General features: G+C 38.6%; 1 protein-coding gene across 1 annotated transcript in view; it reads right to left on the reverse strand.

Moving 5' to 3' along the window:
* The window catches only part of lg19h14orf180 (linkage group 19 C14orf180 homolog), an 89,099-nt gene extending 75,887 nt beyond the window's left edge, over window positions 1-13,212 (reverse strand). The window contains exon 1 of the mRNA XM_085441034.1: window positions 13,033-13,212. The gene's annotated coding sequence lies outside the window, so the exon portion shown is untranslated. The remainder of the gene's footprint in view (window positions 1-13,032) is intronic.
* Window positions 13,213-18,265: the final 5,053 nt, after the last annotated feature.

The raw sequence follows: 18,265 nt of genomic DNA on the forward strand, positions 1-18,265 counted from the left end.
ACAGCCAGCCCCTCTCTGTCTTTCATTTACCTGGCATTATTCAGTAGTTTGCATTTCCTGTTCCCATGACCCCTGGACTGTCTTCAATGTGTCATCTGACATTATGGCCTTCAGAATTTAATTTCTAGAGAACAGAGCATCCTGACAGTTGTGTTCGCATATCCTGTGAGGTCATGTTGTGGGGATAATAATCAGTCTTTATGGATAAAACTGGTCATCAATTAAAGAGTCTTTAAAGAGTGAGAAAAAGAGTTTCGCTGTGATTTTACTACTTAAATGGTAAATGACAGTGAAAACAGTTAAGCAGACGAGGCTATAAATAAATCGGTACCGAGAGCACAAAATAAACCTGTGGAAAACTGTTACCATTTAAATTGTGACTATTTTCAGGTAAAGATATGGTCATTTTGAAATCAATGGCAACAATATGTCTCCAAAATATTGCGCCAATATCAAGTTTACCACTGTGTAGCATCGCATCCTCTTTTAACTTAGTCCATAAACATCTGGGAACTCAAGAGACCAGATGCTGGACTTTTGAGAGAGTAGTGCTGGCCGACTTATATTTCTTGTCTGAAATATAAGTCTAGCTGCTCAACAGTCCTCAATCTTCTGTGTTGTATTTTTCATTTTATGATGTGCAAAATGTATTCATTTGGTGTCTAGACTGCAGACAAGCTACTCTTTCACTATGAAATCATACTGCTGTAAAAGCTGCAGTGTGAATTTCAGCTTTGGCATTGCTGAAATACACAAGGCCTTTCCTGATAATCCTGATGGCACCTGGATGGAAGCTCTAAAACATGCGTATAGCTTTCAGCACTCATGGTGCAAGCTGCAAATACCATAGGACCTCCATACTATCAGAGATGCAGGCTTTTGAACTGAATGCCGATAATAAGCTGGTTCCTCTTCTCCTTAGTCAGATGGATGCAGAATCCATCCATCCATTCGCTTATCCTTTTCAGGGTCGCGGGGGGCGCTGGAGCCTATCCCAGCTGTCATAAGGCGAGAGGCAGGGTACACCCTGGACAGGTCGCCAGTCTGTCGCAGGGCCAACACACAGGGACAGACAACCATTCGCACTCACATTCACACCTAGTGACAATTTGGATTATCCAATTAACCTATCCCCACAAGCTGCATGTCTTTGGACGGTGGGAGGAAGCCGGAGTACCCGGAGGGAACCCACGCAAACACGGGGAGAACATGCAAACTCCACACAGAAAGACCCCGGCCTGATGGTGGAATTGAACTCAGGACCTTCTTGCTGTGCGGCAACAGTGCTAACCACCGTGCCACCGTGCTGCACAATCCATATTTTCCAAAATACAATTTAAAATTCATCTGACCACAGAACAGTTTTCCACTCTGCCTCAGTCCATTTAAATTACCTTTGGCCCACAGATGCTAGCAGGCTCCCTGTATCATGTTCACAAATGACTTATTCCTTGCATGGTGAGTGAATGAATGGATGTATGCTTACTCCATTACTTAGCAACAGAAATGAATATGAACTTTTCCTAAAGCCTTACAAATTTACTCTTTTTTTGTTTTTACCCACCTGGAAACACCCTCAAAAAAACAACAATAATATGCAGTATGTCTTAATTGATCTAACTACTTGACTGATGTAAAATCTAATTGTTTGGTAAAATTAGTTAGCACTGCATTTACACACTGTTTACCATTTCATTAAACACACTGCAGCCATAGAGAATACATTTACAGTGAAACTCAAATGGCTGCATGCATTATAATTTCTGTGCCGCCTGTTTACCTCTCAGGGGAAATCAGCAGGGAGAAAACAAGCACAATAATCTGTCAATAATTGTGGATAATTTACAGCTAAACTAAGCACGTTAAAACTATTTACTCCTATCCATTACAAACTATTTGTTATGTGGAAGCTATCTCCGTAATTGGACCCAGCATCTAATCGATGCGTTTTCTGACCATCTGCCCATTAGTCAACATGCAACAACAGTACCAGCCATCGCAAATTTGCAGGACTGTCAATACATGTTGCTAAAATGATATTTACTGTATTTCAATAAGCATCAATTCTAACTCTGCTGATACAGTGTATTGATTTGTGTAAGATTTGCTGAATATTAAAAGCCTTTTTTCAGGTGTGTGGATGTTGTCCTTTGACCACAACCTCGATTGCTATATGACATTTGCCTGAGGAAAATTCTGTGGTTTAAGATTCAGGAAAGCGCTGCTGGCAAATCATTCCTCTGAATCACATTATGGAAGTCCTTCCCACGAGAACCTGGTGCACACTGTCATTCAGGATGCTCAGGTGTTGCTCCACTATCATTAGTGGTCAGTGTTTCTGGGAAGAACAACCCAGGCAGTGAGGGAATGCAGGAATAGCGGTGAACTAAAGGCCTGCTGTTTGGAATGGCTCGTGGTTTCCACCTCTTGGGTAATAGCTATGGATGGCTATGTAATCAACACTCTTTGTTATGTGCTGTGACTTGGCTGCTGTGCAGTGATACGATGGGGGTTGGAGAGAGATTATGCTGCCAGTACAAATCTGGACCATAGTCAGGTTGAAGGAAACCCAGAGGAAAAAACAAGTTAATTGTATGAAAGCGTCGGACGACACGAGGAAAAACTTGATCTGCATTTGAAGGGTTAGGGAGCATATTTGCAAGCAGGAAAGCCAAATCAGTTTATGTTTTTAGGTAAGTTCTTTGAACCACAAGCAAAGAAAAAAAGAAAAAATGCACAGGTGACCCAGAAATCTGAGTGCAAACTGATTAAAACACTAGTATAAACCAGATCATTAATTAAAAATGTAAAAGGCTGAATTCATGTTGAGGCATCTCGCATTTCTCTGCCAAAATATTATAAATATTATCATGAAACTGAGGGAGGGAAAAAAAACAAGTATGCATTGGGGCACTGAGTGCAAATGCAACTATTTTCCTCTGACAGATTTATTAGAGGGCACGCACTCGTAATGAAACAGAGAAGCTGCTTTTGTTTATTTACACTATGATTTACAGTTTGGCAACTACTTTTTCCAAAACTGCCTGAAACAACTTCTCATTCATTTCATCACATAACTTACAACATGATGATTTATAATGGGCCAGGTCATTATGACGATGACATTATGACGCTTATTCTAATATCAGTGATTTCTAAGGAAGGATTCTCCTATTATCTATTGCCTCAGTCACACTGCTGTTATACTGGACAGAATGCTGGGCCAAAGACAATCTTTAAGTATTATAAATTTCTTTCTTGTTTGTGATATATGCATTGTGTTTAAAGCTTAAGAAAAGATGTCTTCGGCCCATGCAGACTATGATTCTTTGTATAAATGTCTGAATAAGAATTTAACTTTGAGGGTTTTGAGTCCTACGCAATTCAAGCAATCAAATGAAAAAATAAGTCATGTTTCATTAGGGCTCAACAGAAATGCAAACACTCTCTCAGGTCTGTGCTCCTGTTCATGTCAAGTACAAACAGAAGTTTAGACCTGACTATAACACATCTAATGACAGCAATTACTGTATATAGTTGTTGCTCCTTAGTATGGAGACCTAAAGGGGGACAGCACCTGGGAGCCTGCTTGTGACAAAGCTAAAATTATGCAGTTTTATGTGGAAATAGTGTGTTAGTAGTAGAAAATATTTTGGTCATATTAATACTTGGGTATTAATTCAACTTAGTTTGGCAAAAAATAACTGTAAAGTTAGTGGTGGAGCAAAGAGCACAAGTTCACTTGAATACTGGATGGTGAGCTCTGCATTAGAGGGAGAACGTACGAGCTTCCTGGTTTGCCCTCTCTCTGAACTCTGCAGTTATGAGCCCCGTGTGTCCTCCCCCTCCCTACTGGATTTAAAGAAGTTTAGCGGAAATATGAGAGCAGTGGAAAAGAAACTGTAAACTTCATATTTTTTAGTACTAAATTATGAATTATGCATTAACCCTAAGTCTTGTGTTAATATACTTCCAGGCTGTAGACAGAACTGCAAAATTAGAAAGCATTCACCAGAAACAAAAAATCGACAATACAACTAATTGAAAGGAAAAAATGCTTCTGTTCCAAATAATAGGTTTGGTTTGGGTACACTGCAATTATATGCAACACAATCAATGCAAAGTAGCAACAGTGCACACACGCTCAAAAAAAAGAAAAAAAATCTTCACCATTAATAGACATTAAGCAATAATTTTGAGTAAAATGCAGCTGAAATTAAAATAAAAAGGTTTATTTGTTCAGATAATTAATCATGTGAAAATGTGATTGGTATAATCTGTACCAAGTATATTTAATTAGACCAAATTCCATTAAATTTAATATTTTGCACTGTAACATAACAACATTACATGGACAATTTACATGTAATCAAATTACTTAAAGTAGACATAATTTTTTTAGTGGACTAACAGCAATGTAACTGTATGTGCTATGGCAAACCTTCCAATAAATGTTACAATCAAATAAAGGACATTCAAAACTTCCCCTCTAGGAATATTACAAAGCTTGTTCAAATATCTAAATGTCAGCCGCGCACAAACACTTTCTAATTATGCTCTGCACAATCTGCAGCTGTGGGTTGGGGGTCAAACACGATTTGTCAAGCCTTCAATCCCCACTGGAATTCGATTATACCATACAAAGAAAATTCACAGACGCATCACAGAGTTAAAAAATCTAGTCATGCAACAATTAGCAAAGATTTCAATATCATTTTCAAGTGAAAAACACTAAATAACCTTGTAGTTATCTTCAAATTGTTTATCTGCAAAATTAAGCAGTGGCCCTGAAGATAAAAGCCCATTTGTGATAGCAGCAGGGAGAGTTCAACTGCCCGTTATTCCCATAATCATCTCATGTGCGGTGGTGATGATGATGATGATGATGACAACTACGACTGCTGGCTGCCTGTCATCATTGCTTCCACCGCCACATGTCATTATTGTCACACCAGATGATGGGTCATTTGTGCCACACTGGTGCAACAGGCATTGCTGGACCTTTTCTGACCTGTCTCCTAATTACACCCTCAGGACACGGGATGAGCCGATCGTGCACCAAGAAAGAGGAGTCTGAATCAATGCTGCCCAACAGGGGATCTTCTGTCTGCTTGCCAGTGACATATTTTGCTGCTGTTGTTCTCCAGCAGACAAAACATACAAAATCTCAGGAAAAACACGAGAAGCTCTCAAACAGCTCCGAGACACACTTCAGACCTTGAAAGAGCTTGTGTGACTTGAGGTGCTGGGCTTCATAAGAGGTTAGCAGTGTGTTTGTGACCTTGTGTCCGCTGGTGCGGTGTCTGAGGGGGCTAATGCAGATAAGGTCTTTTTAGATGTGTTTCCGCAGGCTAATTGCTCCGCTTATTAGCATACACACCAACCCCTGTGCCCAGTCTGGGAGAGAGAAGTCCCTGCCCAATTATTACAGCTACCGCTATGGTGGCAGCATGTACTCCCAGCAGCCTGGTTAATGCTAGTGGTAACAGTTTGGTGGTATAGTCAACAGCTGACTGTCTGCTCTTCATGCAGACTTGTGAAACAAGAAGCCAAACAGGGAACTAAATGTTTACAAAAAGCAAAATTAAAATCTTGCAAAACTACACAGGAGTCCATGTAAGATTGATTTACGTTGAATTTTCAATTTAATTCAATTCAATTCACATTTAATCATATAACACCAAATCACAACAACAGCTTTGCCAGTGCGCTTTGTATTATAAGGTAAAGACCCTACAATAATATAAGTAAAAATCCAAGCAATCAGACACCCCTGTTAACAAACTCTTGGCAACAGTGGGAAGGAAAAACTTCCCTTTAACAGGAAGAAACTTCCAGCAGAACCATGCTCAGGGAGAGGCAGCCATCTGCGGTGTGGGGAGGGAGCCAGGACAAAAATGCTGTGGCAGAGAGTCAGAGTTTAATAATAACTAATGATTAAGTGCTAAGTGGTGTATAAACAGACAGAGAGTGAAAAGTGGTGAGTGAAGAAGAAAACTCGGTGCATCATATAAAGTCCCCCAGCAGCCTAGTCCTTAGTTGTAACATAACTAAGGGATAGCTCAGGGCAACCTGATCCAGCCCCAACTATGCTTTATCAAAAAGGCACATTTTAAGCCTAATCTTAGAAGTATATAGTAGAGTGTTTGCCACCTAAATCCAAACAGGGAGCTGGTCCAACAGAATACGGGCTTAAAAGTTGAAGGTGCTGTTTCCTATTCTAATTTTAAATACCTCAGGAACTACAAGTAATGCACCAGTCTGAGGGAAATGTGCTTTACTGGGGTGATATGGTACCAAGGCATCGTCAAGATAAGATGGGGCCTAATTATTCAAGACCTTGCATGTGAGGAAAAGGATTTTAAATTTGCGTCTAGATTTAAGAGGGAGCTAATGAGGAGTAGCTAATATGGGATAACTATGCTCTCTCTTTCTTGTCAGTACTCTTGCTGAAGCATTGTGGATCAACTGAAGTTGAGCCTAGAAGTAATGAATAGATGAACTATTTTTTCAGCGTAACTCTGAGACACATTGCTTCAAATTACAGAGATATTGCGCAAATGCAAAAAAAAAGCAGTCTTACATATTTGTTTAACATGTACACTGAAGGACATATCCTGGACAAAAATGACTCCAAGATTTCTCACAGTGTTTCTGGATGAACACCATGTTTTGAAGATTTATACGGCCGAGTACAACAACCTCAGTTTTATCTGAATTTACAGGCAGCAAATTAGAGGTCATCTGGGACCTTTGAGTGTTTAGGACTTCTTCTGTCTTTAAGATATTGATGCTACATTCACAAAGGATTCATCTTACATGTGTCCATTATTTATGTTAACACTGTGTCTATAAGTACAGTGAATGTTGCATACTAACTGACAAAGACATGAAAGTGTTTCCTACAGTCAACAGTTGTTTGCAGCTTTGCAGCAAACTGACATTTTTTCCGTTTTTGCCATCCATTTACAAAGTTTCAGTAAAACATCTTGTACACATGCAGCATTGCTTTGTGTTATACTGTTCTTCTTACATTTTTACAAATCATGAACAAATATACATCCCAGATGTCAGCCTACAAAAACAATGCAGACATGTTTTCCTTATTTGCGGTCACACTGCAGCTACGTGTAAAAGTCTGTTGGAGAAGTGTGTTATTCTGAGTTTAAAGACTCTGCAGGGGAAGATATTTCAGTGCTGCGATCCATAGAGTAAACAGTTTATTCACTCCAAGCACCAGTTCAGTTGGTTACAGAGAAGAAGAGGATTCAGAGGAGATACCACAAGTTGATACTTAAAGATATTTCATTACACTGTCAGAGGCAAGGTTAAATCAAAGCAGGTCCTTAATAATGTGTTTGTAGGGCAGCGATATCTGACCAAAGGTTAAATGGGGGTTTAAAGTACAGTATACTAATCTGTATGTGGCTATTTATTGGCTTTAGAGGAAAATACAGACTAACATAAAATGCAGTCGATACACAGGATAGTGTGATCCAGGGAGAAAATACTTTGACCTTTCTATTCCTTACCTTTTTCTTTCACTCTCTCACTCCTGTTCTCCTAAGGCTGCTCAAGGTTCTGGTCCTGTGCCAGATCAGATATGAGTGAGTGTTTCTCATGTTTCTCCTGAAGACATGCTCAACATACAAATTATTCAGCACCCTTGTCCCCCTTACCAACCCACCCGAAAGTCCTTTGTCAGAAGGATCATTGAGCTGAAGGGCATGGGTAATAATAAGTCTGTGCAAGCACATTCTTGGGAAGCAACCCGGGCCAAGAACAACAGGACAGGCTTGCCTGCGTTACTGCTGTCATGTTAACAGCAGCTCCATAAAGTTCTTTTCTTGTGCATAATACCATTTGACATCTTAATCCATATGACTGTAAGCGAAGCTGAAATTATATACTTTATATCAAGGTGTAAATGTCAAGGTGTAAAGTTGTTTTTGTGTGGTTTACAAAGCCGACAACACAAAAAATGTGATGTTGCACACGTTACTTACTGTAAAACCTTTCAGTATCTTGGTTACTGTGTGTTTGCTTCAAATGACATGCTATGTTAGGAATATCCTGCTTGAGCTTCATGGTTTAAATAACTAACTGATTAACACTTTTTCTAACAACACATTTTTTGTGATGTAAGCCAGGAGAAAGAAAGTCAGTAGCAACTACCAGCTTATAGAAATAACTTATGTTATATTGCTTTGTACCAAACCAAGCTAACTTTAAATCTCTTTCACATTTTAAGAAGATTGTTGTAGAAAAAAATGTCCCACCTAACACTAGTCATTCTGAACCATATAGCTAAGATCGCAATCATTTAAAGCACAATATATCTCACGTTGCACAACTGGAATATTACAGGTCTATGCCAGGACAATTTACAGCCTCCACACCTCTCTATCCTTCAGCTCCTTTTCATTTATCTGTTTCAATATCCTGTATCCTGATGAGTCTGGGAAAAAGTGGTGACCTGACGTTTAAATCCCAGACAAGTCCATTATGGTAAGACAGCACAAAGTGCTGATAGAAAACAGAGATACAACTTAAAGGACAAAGACCATATATGGCCACCTGGCTTTATGATCCAGTAAGACTATCGTTGTTATTGTGTACTGTTTGTGTAGATTATATCTGAAAGTATGTGTTTGTACTGTGCTGTCTGTGCCACAGGGGTCAGTGGAATATACCATACAGAGAGTTATGGTCACCTTCAATGTACTGCTTTCATTTCCCAAAGCAGCCAGATCTTTCCCAGTGGACCAAATCCTGCCAGATAACAGGAGACAGCTCCATTTCATCCCCACAGACAAGATAGCTCCACGGTGGGGAGATTATACCAAGGAAGAGGTTGGTGGCCCTATCTATAGACTTTGGGGATCTTTGTAGTAGTGTCTGGTTTACCAGACCTCACCCGATGTCTTTTTTTTCTAACAGCAACAATAAAAGCAGAATAGAGTTTTTAAAATGTGAATATGCATGTATATAAAAAATAAAGCAAATTTTTTATATACAGTAAAGACAAATACAATCATATTCACAATAATCCCTGTGACAAATGCATGCATTTTATTTTGATACAGTCTAGCACGACTGTTGTAATATAAAGAAAGTATAAGATAATTCCTATCTTACAAAAAAACATACAATTAAAAAGCAAAAATTAGTAGTTTAATTTGTATGATAATGCATTATGGGCATGTTTTCAGGATGTACTTTATGTCATCCAAGAGCTAAAGCAGATATCTGTCCCTTTAAAATAATGAATTAAATGCTTATATTCACCCTCATTAACTCTGGTTTTGCAGAGCTCATAAAAGGCCATATAGTGCAGGAGCTTTCTACTCTGTTTCGCATATTCATTAGTTTCAAATTCTAACAATAAAACTGACCTTGAAGTCACTGACCTATGGGCTTGTAACCATGAAGCAATTTCGAACGTGCTCTTAAAGTGAATAGCAAATTAGCAGTAAAAGGTATACAAGCTCATGAAAAACATCCACTGAATACTTAGAGTTTTAGCAGGGCTATTTGAAGACGCTGTTACAAGGCACTTTGATACATTTTGTGGGGCATCATCTAGGTCCCCATCATCTGGAGGAAGACAACTAAGTTCAGAAATGACAAGAAAAGCTCATGAAATCAGGTAAAAACAAGCAACAACACTGATTTTATGGTTGATACCTCACACTGTTATTGGAAATGCAACATGTTTTTTTTCCTACAATGAACTAAAACAACACTTACACAGGTTTATCAGTATATTAGCTTCACCTGGGCAATTTAATGTAATCCAATCCAACAACACTTCAACCTGCACTAATGTTCAGCTTTACCTACAGTGTCAGTGAGAGGCTGATTTGACTCCATGGTTATTTTTTAGACCACTGATTATATTTGTCAGAAACATTATATTTGATATGCAGAAATGGAAGCAGCAACAACATGTCCCTGGTTATGTACTGGCTGCTGGCAAAGACTGATCTTGACACACAGTGTTTTTCCCACCTATTTAAATCTGCAGTTATTAGAAATAGAAAAGAGACCAGACTGCTGGTGTGGAGCATTCAGATGCATGTTAACACAATCTGCCCAAGAGCGAACGCCCTAGCAAATTCACCTCAAGGTCAGACTTCAAAAACTCAAGAGCTAGATGTCAGACTCTACAGGCATCACTCAGCATGTTAAATGTTAAAGTTCATGGTGATACAATTAGAAAAAAACTGAACAAGTATGGCTTGTTTGGAAGGGTTGCCAGGAGAAAGCCTCTAAAAAAACAAAGCAAAATAAAAAAAAACAATGGTAGCACACATCAGCACAAACACCTCAAACCAAATGACAAACACAGTGATAGGGGGGGCGATGATTTGGGCTTGTTTTGCACCGACAGGACCTGGGCGCCTTGCAGTCACTGTGTCGACCATGATCTCCTCTGTATACCAAAGTATTCTACAGTAATGTGTCTGACAATTCAAGCATGGCCAAAATCATGTTGTTCGACAAGCTGCTAAATCACAGGACTGCATAGAGGGATTTACAAAGGAGCAAGTGTTTTTCTTAATTTAAACAAATTACATTTATTAAACACTTAGATTTAAGCAGAGTGTGACACTTCAGGCTTCCTGGATTGTATTTCTTGTGTCACCTACACCTTCAACAGGTCTCCAAATGTTCACACCCTATGCTGGAAGTAGTTTTTAAAGCAAATAATTATCGATGATCAGACCATTTTCTGCAATAACAGAACAGTTCTGCAACATTAATTTAATTTAATCATAATTAATTTTTACATCTTAGTTGTGAGTTGCCGTCATCAAAGTTTTTGAAGAATTATTTCATGTTCATTCTTTCAAAAGTGTATAGAAAAAATGTTCACTGGTCTCTTGCCCCATGGTTCAACATCAACTAGAATTCAACTTTTAGTGGTACAAATGATACCTCATTGAGTTGTTAAGTCATTGTTGTGCTGGTTCTATAAAATGTGATGGACAAAAAGTTCAATACTTCAAAGAAAACCCAGCTGCTCCTTCTTTTCAAGTCATGGGACAATGAACACCCACAACTATAGCAAAGCCAGAGTTTCCATCACTTCAAAGAATATTAAACTGACACTCCTTTAAAGGAGACCTAGCCTCGGGCAAGCCTTACAAAAAATTAAGCGAGGCCTTCAGGCAAAATGCGATGGTTATGGCTTGTTTTTGTCCTCAAAAGTCCCCAGAATGTAAATAAAAATAATAAAAATAAATAGATAACCATTATCATGTCACTGGTCTGTACACGTGTTATCTTTTAGATTGTGTGTCAGAGAAGAGAGGATGGGTTGATATTCTTTACTGGAGCCTGCTTGATATGTAAAAGACTCAAAAAAAAAACTGCGTGAGTCATATTTGTGGTTTGGGTATCAAGCTGACCTGTGCAGCCTGATAATGTTTTGTCCTGTGCTCACATGCCTGCAACAACTACATCCACAAACATCCACACACGTATATTTAGATAGTGATCACTGAGGTAGAGATGAAAATAAACGTACAAACTCAAAGTTAATTCAGTGAATTAATTAAAATCTGTGACCATTAGTAATAGTAAAATGTCCTGATCCAGTTAATTTCATATTTATAGCAGTGTTAATTATTCATAAGAAGGAAAAAGGGGCATCTTCTATATTTGCTCTTCAACGCAATGACCAGCAAGAACAGCAGCATTCAACACAGCCTGAGGGGCTTTTATTAAAAACATGCTCGAGCTGATTACTGGGATAATTGTACAGTGTCCTGTCAATCATTATCTTGCTTTCCATTGTACATATTCCATTTGCAGAGATAACAATATCTCACTACCCCCAAAAGCACTGTAAAGTGGGTTTTATGGATGAAATCTCTGCACCATACAGGTATAATTGCAAGCTCTAATCCCACATTAAACCACTCAAATTGCATAATGTAATTTGTTCCTTTTCTTTGAGATCCATTTTTACAGGAAAAAAAGTGCCATAAAAGCACTCTGCCTCATAGAATGCAGAGCTTTTACAATGTGCACAGGGAAAAAAACGGTACAAAAATGCTCTGTGATCCCAATTCTGACAATTTGCAAAAAGGGAAATGGATAGTTATTCGAGCAAGCAAAAGTGGTGATTTTTAAAAAGATGACAAGAAACGTCAAAAGCCTCACATGCTGCATAGTGAATGTTCACTCTGAGCTAAATGCTGTGCTCATAATTGCAGCCAATTATATCCCTCCTTAGTGCTTGTTTGATTCAAGGAAGAGCATGTGTTGATCTTTAGCTAGCCACATGGAACATGACAAACTATTAGAGGAGCCGATGCTTAGAACATTCCAAAGTCTTACTGAAATGAAGTACAGCAAGAGGTGTAAGTACTTTCTTGTCTCTTCTACTCTCTCAATTTTCCTGAGAAAGCCTAGAGGGCAGATCTTATCAGCCACTGGGGAACTCTTCCTTTATAGCTGATGTTTTATCACAGCAGAGAGTAATCTCTACAGAGTACTATGGCACTCTCTTATTCAGCAGGGAAAGCAAAGTACAGCAGTGATCAGCATTCCCAGCTTAAGACAGCACTTTACTGTTGAGGGCAAGCAGCTCACTTCAAGGGCCAGCCTCAGTGTGGTTACTCAATATGCCTTAACTAGGTGGCATGATCTTTGCACTTGTGTGCAAGATGTCTTGCAAGCATCAATGGAAAAGATGGTAGAAAGATGGAATGTCATTTTAAATCGAATTTTACAAAAAAGATTTCAAAAGCTACACAGTACACTAGTAAAGTACACTACAACTGAGCTTATACATGACAAAAAATACACACTTTCATGTACAAATTTGATATGTTAAGCCATTAAAAGCCAATCGATATTTTGCCAAAGCGCAGCACAGAGTTAACGTCCATACATCTTGCCTGAGATAGTCAACCATAAGGGAAAAAGATGATTTGGCAATGAGTAAAATCATAAAGGTTACCAGACACTTGATTTGATCAAGGCAATTAGTTTACATTTGAGACATTTGAGATGACATACGTCAAAGAAACTGTCCCTTCTGGTGCGGTCGGTTGCTTTAAACCTGCGCGATGCCTTCTCCTGGGCCAAGTCATCACCTCCAGTAAAGGTCATGGGCGACCATGATGGATGGGCACTGCTGTGGATTTAATTTAAAATAAAGAGCAATAAACACAGGGCTCATGCTAAAGGCACAGGGCATGATGAAGGATCCATTAGTTAAGCAAAGGTCGCAGGCTCCTCCCCTGACAGTGGCTGTCACCAGGGCATCACAAGCAGTGGCAGGGGACGTGGGGCCAAAGAGGGTCACATGGCAACTCCACAGAGGCTCCTCTGTGTCAGAGCTCTCCCGGCTATCAGCTGACAATGACCTCAAAGGTTTCTAAGAATTGCACCCATTTTTGTTATGAATGAGTAACAGTGGGGTTCATTTTAAATGTCACTTCACACGCATGTGGTCATTGTATTGTTAACATTATATTCAAAGTATACTTGAATCGTCTTGTCAGTTTCAAAATAACAAAAACACTTGGATCAGGTGTCCCCTGTAATTTTAAGTATCTTATGGTTACAGAGAGCAAAAAGCATTTTCAAGCTGCATAAATAAAATAATTCTCTGAATATTAATCAGAGTGTTTTCTCTCATTTAAAAGTTCTGACCCTAAATTAGGACTTATTTCAACAGATCTACTACAAAACGCACAAAATCACAGGAAGTACACAAAGTTTGAACATGCAAAACCAACATCCACTTTCGATACAAACTTAAAAAGGCAGCCTGTTTGACCAGGATGGACGCTGAAATGAGTTTTAGACTCGCATGTTTTTGGCTGAAAACATTGCCAAACTGTAAACATCCATTATCCCACTCACTCAGTGAAGGTATAAAAAAAAATCTAAAAAAAAACAAAAAAAACCAACAAATTTCATCTCAACTGGAATGTTTTAAACTAGTTTTAGTGTAAAAAACCTGGATGACTCACGAGTGTACACGGAAAGCTAAAAACATACTGTGCTCATAGTTCACAATTTGTGTCAAAGAAAACATTTTGAAAATACTAATGCGGAAATCTGTGCAACTCATGCGTAATTTGCTGCCTTCAAATGCTCTTCACTAATGGCATTTAATAGGATCTGTGGGCCAAAATTGTGACAGCATGATGTATTTGGCCAACGAGCCAAGCTAATGACTGCCATCAAATGTGATTTCAGTTTTCAGCCTTGGTTATCTCAGTGGAGCCCAATTTATTTAGTGCCACCTTTTAACTACAGCGTTTGGCATAGACACATGGCCAATGAAAACAGGAGTGAAGGCTATCTCCTAATAGTGGTGCTGACGGGGTACTGATGGAGACGTTTTAGGTGTGGTTCCAGTTTACAATATGAAGTCTAATTGTCCTTTTTAGCATCAGCGGAGGTGATAGATGGAGATGAGGGAGACTTGTCTGAATGTGATAAATTAAAAGGCGAGGTTTTGTGTGATTGAAAGTTGTTAAGATTAATGGGACCTGTAATGCTTTAGAATGTTTTCTGGAAAATTGTCTATTTCACCATAATCATTTCACTGTAAAAAAACAACAACAATCAAACAAACAGATAATTTATGAATAAAAAGCAAATGAGACATAAAAATAACCAACTTTTTAACCAAAAACAATTAGACCTCTGTATCCTCTCTTCATTGGACTGCATATGCCGTGGTTTATGAGCTATGACCAAAACGGCCACTTTTCTTCTCTTTAGTGAACAACATTTCAGCAAACGGCTCTTTTATGGTGGCGGCACATTCATCCTGCTCTTTTCCATTTGACTTTCTGTTATCAGATGGCTTTTTAAAACTAGATCCTATTTTGAACACTCGCACGGCTTTATCAGCTTACCATTCATTTACATGTATAATTATTACAGCTGCTTCAGGAGCCGTTTGCTAAAAAGCTTTATGCAAATTGTAATTAACGGTAATTAAAACCCAGGCTGCCTTGAATGGGAGCCACGGTGCCCGTGCATCATTTACAAAACCAAATTGAATCTAATGACTTTACTGTGTGAAATCAGCAGGGGCTCAGAGATGGGGCTAAGAATGTCCTGTCTGACATTAAGACTAAAGTACAGAGCAGTGGAGTCATATTGTTACATATCTGAACACGAGCCAACTGTTGATGTTAATCTTTAAATACCATAATTATTCACTCAAACAATTAAAGAGCCATTTAAGCAATATGTAAAGATATGAAAGGTAATGCCTGGGAGCCAGTATTTAGAGACCTGCTGAGCGATCCATTTTTCATTTACTTGGGAAGTAAATTATATAAAGAGAGGTGTGTGTTTGTCTAGGATATGTGTGTAAGACTTCACAAGTGCACAGATATATTATCCTACTCAAATACCAAGGAAATGTGATTACGGATGACGAAAATTACCTTCCAAGTAATGAATATGTGAACAAAACTGTAATAAAGTGTAGCCACTTTTTCTCTAGGTGGATACAAAAAAGAAAAGCCTCATATACCAAACAGGTTGACTTCTACGAAGAAAATAATGGAAAATTTGATAAAATAAAGTAAATAAAGCCAGTGCATTTATAGTAGCCATGAGGGAAAGCTTGATAATATGCTAGTGCAATAAAGTTTACTGTTCTTTCATAAGCGATCAAAGGTTAAAGCGCTAATAAACTTCAAGAGGAATTTTAACACTGTGGATCCCCAGTTGTGCTTCTTGAAGACAACTCAGACAGGAAGCTGAACGTAAACCTCCAAGGCTTCATCAAATGGCACCGTTTCCATAATTCACAAGGATATGCACTCCTTATCTTGTGATGTGCGCATGCAGCATAACTGAGATTAGATGTTGGGCTAAAGATGTCCATCAGCATATATTAGGGCAAAATGATATGCTGAGTGAGAATCTATGTAAATCCCTCTTAAACCAGATGTTTTGCCAGTTGCATAAAAATCACATCACATTTGGATCTCTGCTTTAATGGATAGTCGACAGATGAGATTTAACAGAATTATTCAAGAACTGCAACACCATTTTTCTCCAGTTTCTCTCAGTTACACTGGCACAAGTAATACTGCTTTAAGAACTGAGTCTTGTTCTGACTATATGTTTGGAACCGCTGTGTCTCAAAACATAGACTGGGTTAAGGTTTGGACCCCAGCTGTCAAAGAGTCCTTAGGCAAGATACTGAACCTCAACATGTGTGACTGCATGTGATTATAGCAACACTGTATCTATTTTTCCCCACGTTTCAGTTCTAATGCTCTAAACCTATTCACTCTGAAGGCATCATGAGAAATGCACAATGATTAAGTTACTTTCACCTTATGACAGATCAAAACAGATCAAGATTGTAATGCATTTATCAGTCTTTGAGCAACAATCATGTTAATGGGGATACAGAATGTGGGATAGTGCAGACTTCCTACCTTAAGTGCTACATGGGCAGTTTGAATGTATAAAGGATCGTATTTCAGTAATTAGTAGTCAATACATGCATTGATCTGCAATAATTTAAACTACAGTGTATTTTATGTCGTTAAGTTATTGTATATGTATTTTGGAAGTAACTTATTCAAGGAGAGAGAGCAATAGTGGCTATACTGGATGAAGAATGTTGAATATGGAGCTGCTAGGCAGGAAAATCACAGAGAAGATTCGTGGATATAGGGAAGGAGGACATTCAGTGGCTGAGCAGTGTAATAGAGCAGGACGCTAAGGATACAGTGAGACGGAGGCAGGTGATCCACTGTGGCGACCCATAAAGGGAGAAGTCAAAAGAGAAGCAAGGTAATTATTTTCATCGTTGCTCTTTCAGTAAACCCATAACTCAGACTGTAAGCAATCTCATCACACTAATCTTAATGTGCTTTACTTTTTTCTGTTAAAGAATTTGTGCATAGTGGTGGATTAACTATTACAGAAATATCAAAAATGATTTTAGTATCATATATATCACTTATCAATTATCACATATCACTCTTTAACTCAGTGTCCTTATATCCCTGTCGCAACAGTGGTGGCTGTTCTTTCACAAGCCACGAAGGATCTGCCATAGGAGTGTAGATTCAGAGCATTGCCTCGTATTTGACAAGTTGTTGATGCTGATTTGCTAATAACCATTTCATTGACCACAGCTTAATTTTGCTTCCAAACTTAATTAATCTTTCATTGTCGTGTTTTCACAAGATGACGTACATATGTTCAGCTGAACCACTTACAGAAGATACGATATTTCAGCTTTCCTGCAGTCACATGTAATATATGGCATTTGGAGTGGAAATGGAGCAGTAGTTCTGGGAATTCATCACATTTGGTTTCTTAGAGTTAGATTTGAAGTACCACAATACCAGGTTTGTATGGTAGATATAAAGACTTCAGACATGGCAGAAAAGCTGCTTCTATCCAAAGGCATCAAAATCTTTGTATTACTTCTAAAGCTCTTTTTAACATTCGGCATATGGTATATGTTAGGCTATCTGCTGGCCTATAGGCTACCTTTGAAATTCTGCATCTTTATGCTAAGTAGAAATCATCGTGTATTGTGTTACACTTTTTAAATACAATTGAGTGGCATCACGCTACTCTTCTAAAACTTAAAAAGAAGCCAAATGTTCACATATTGTTGAACTAATCATTTAATAAGAGTGAAATTTCTGATAAACAGGTAGGGCACCCTTCATAAAACATCGCAGCAAGCATGTCTGACATAGTTTTGGGGGGAATTTCATTTTGTTCTGCTTTTCCATGTTCTGCAGTGAATCCGGCTGCAAACTCACAGAAGAGACTGACACACTTCACACATTTCAGGCACATTATCCCCCATTCTTTTCACCTCTTTTCAATTGCTCATCTCTCGGTCAGCTGGGTATAGATTTCAGGCCTCTCTATATAGACTCCATCCTCACATGTCTTAGGGCCATTAAACTGTCATCCAGGATTTACTCAAGATGGGTGGAGAGAAAAGCCAAGAAATTATCTACTCTTGCACATGGAAGGGGACAAAGAGTGAAGAAAAGGAGCAAGGTGGGGACATGAGTGTGAAGAAAAATGGCGGTGAGTAAATAATGTGTATAGCAGCACGGAGCAAGTGCCTCTTCACAGCCAAGCTCACAGCAGGACATAATGATTACACAATGAAATTCAGCTACAGAGAGAATGAGCATTTTAAAAAGCAGAAAAGGAAGAGAGGACAGCTTATTATTGTGCTGCAATAAGCCCGTATATCTCAAACCCATTTCTTTGCTTTAATTAA

This window comes from Copadichromis virginalis, linkage group LG19 (assembly GCF_057382275.1).
Source record: "Copadichromis virginalis isolate Kocher_CV1m ecotype Utaka linkage group LG19, C_Virginalis_male_GT1.1, whole genome shotgun sequence".
Taxonomy (NCBI): Eukaryota; Metazoa; Chordata; class Actinopteri; order Cichliformes; family Cichlidae; genus Copadichromis; species Copadichromis virginalis.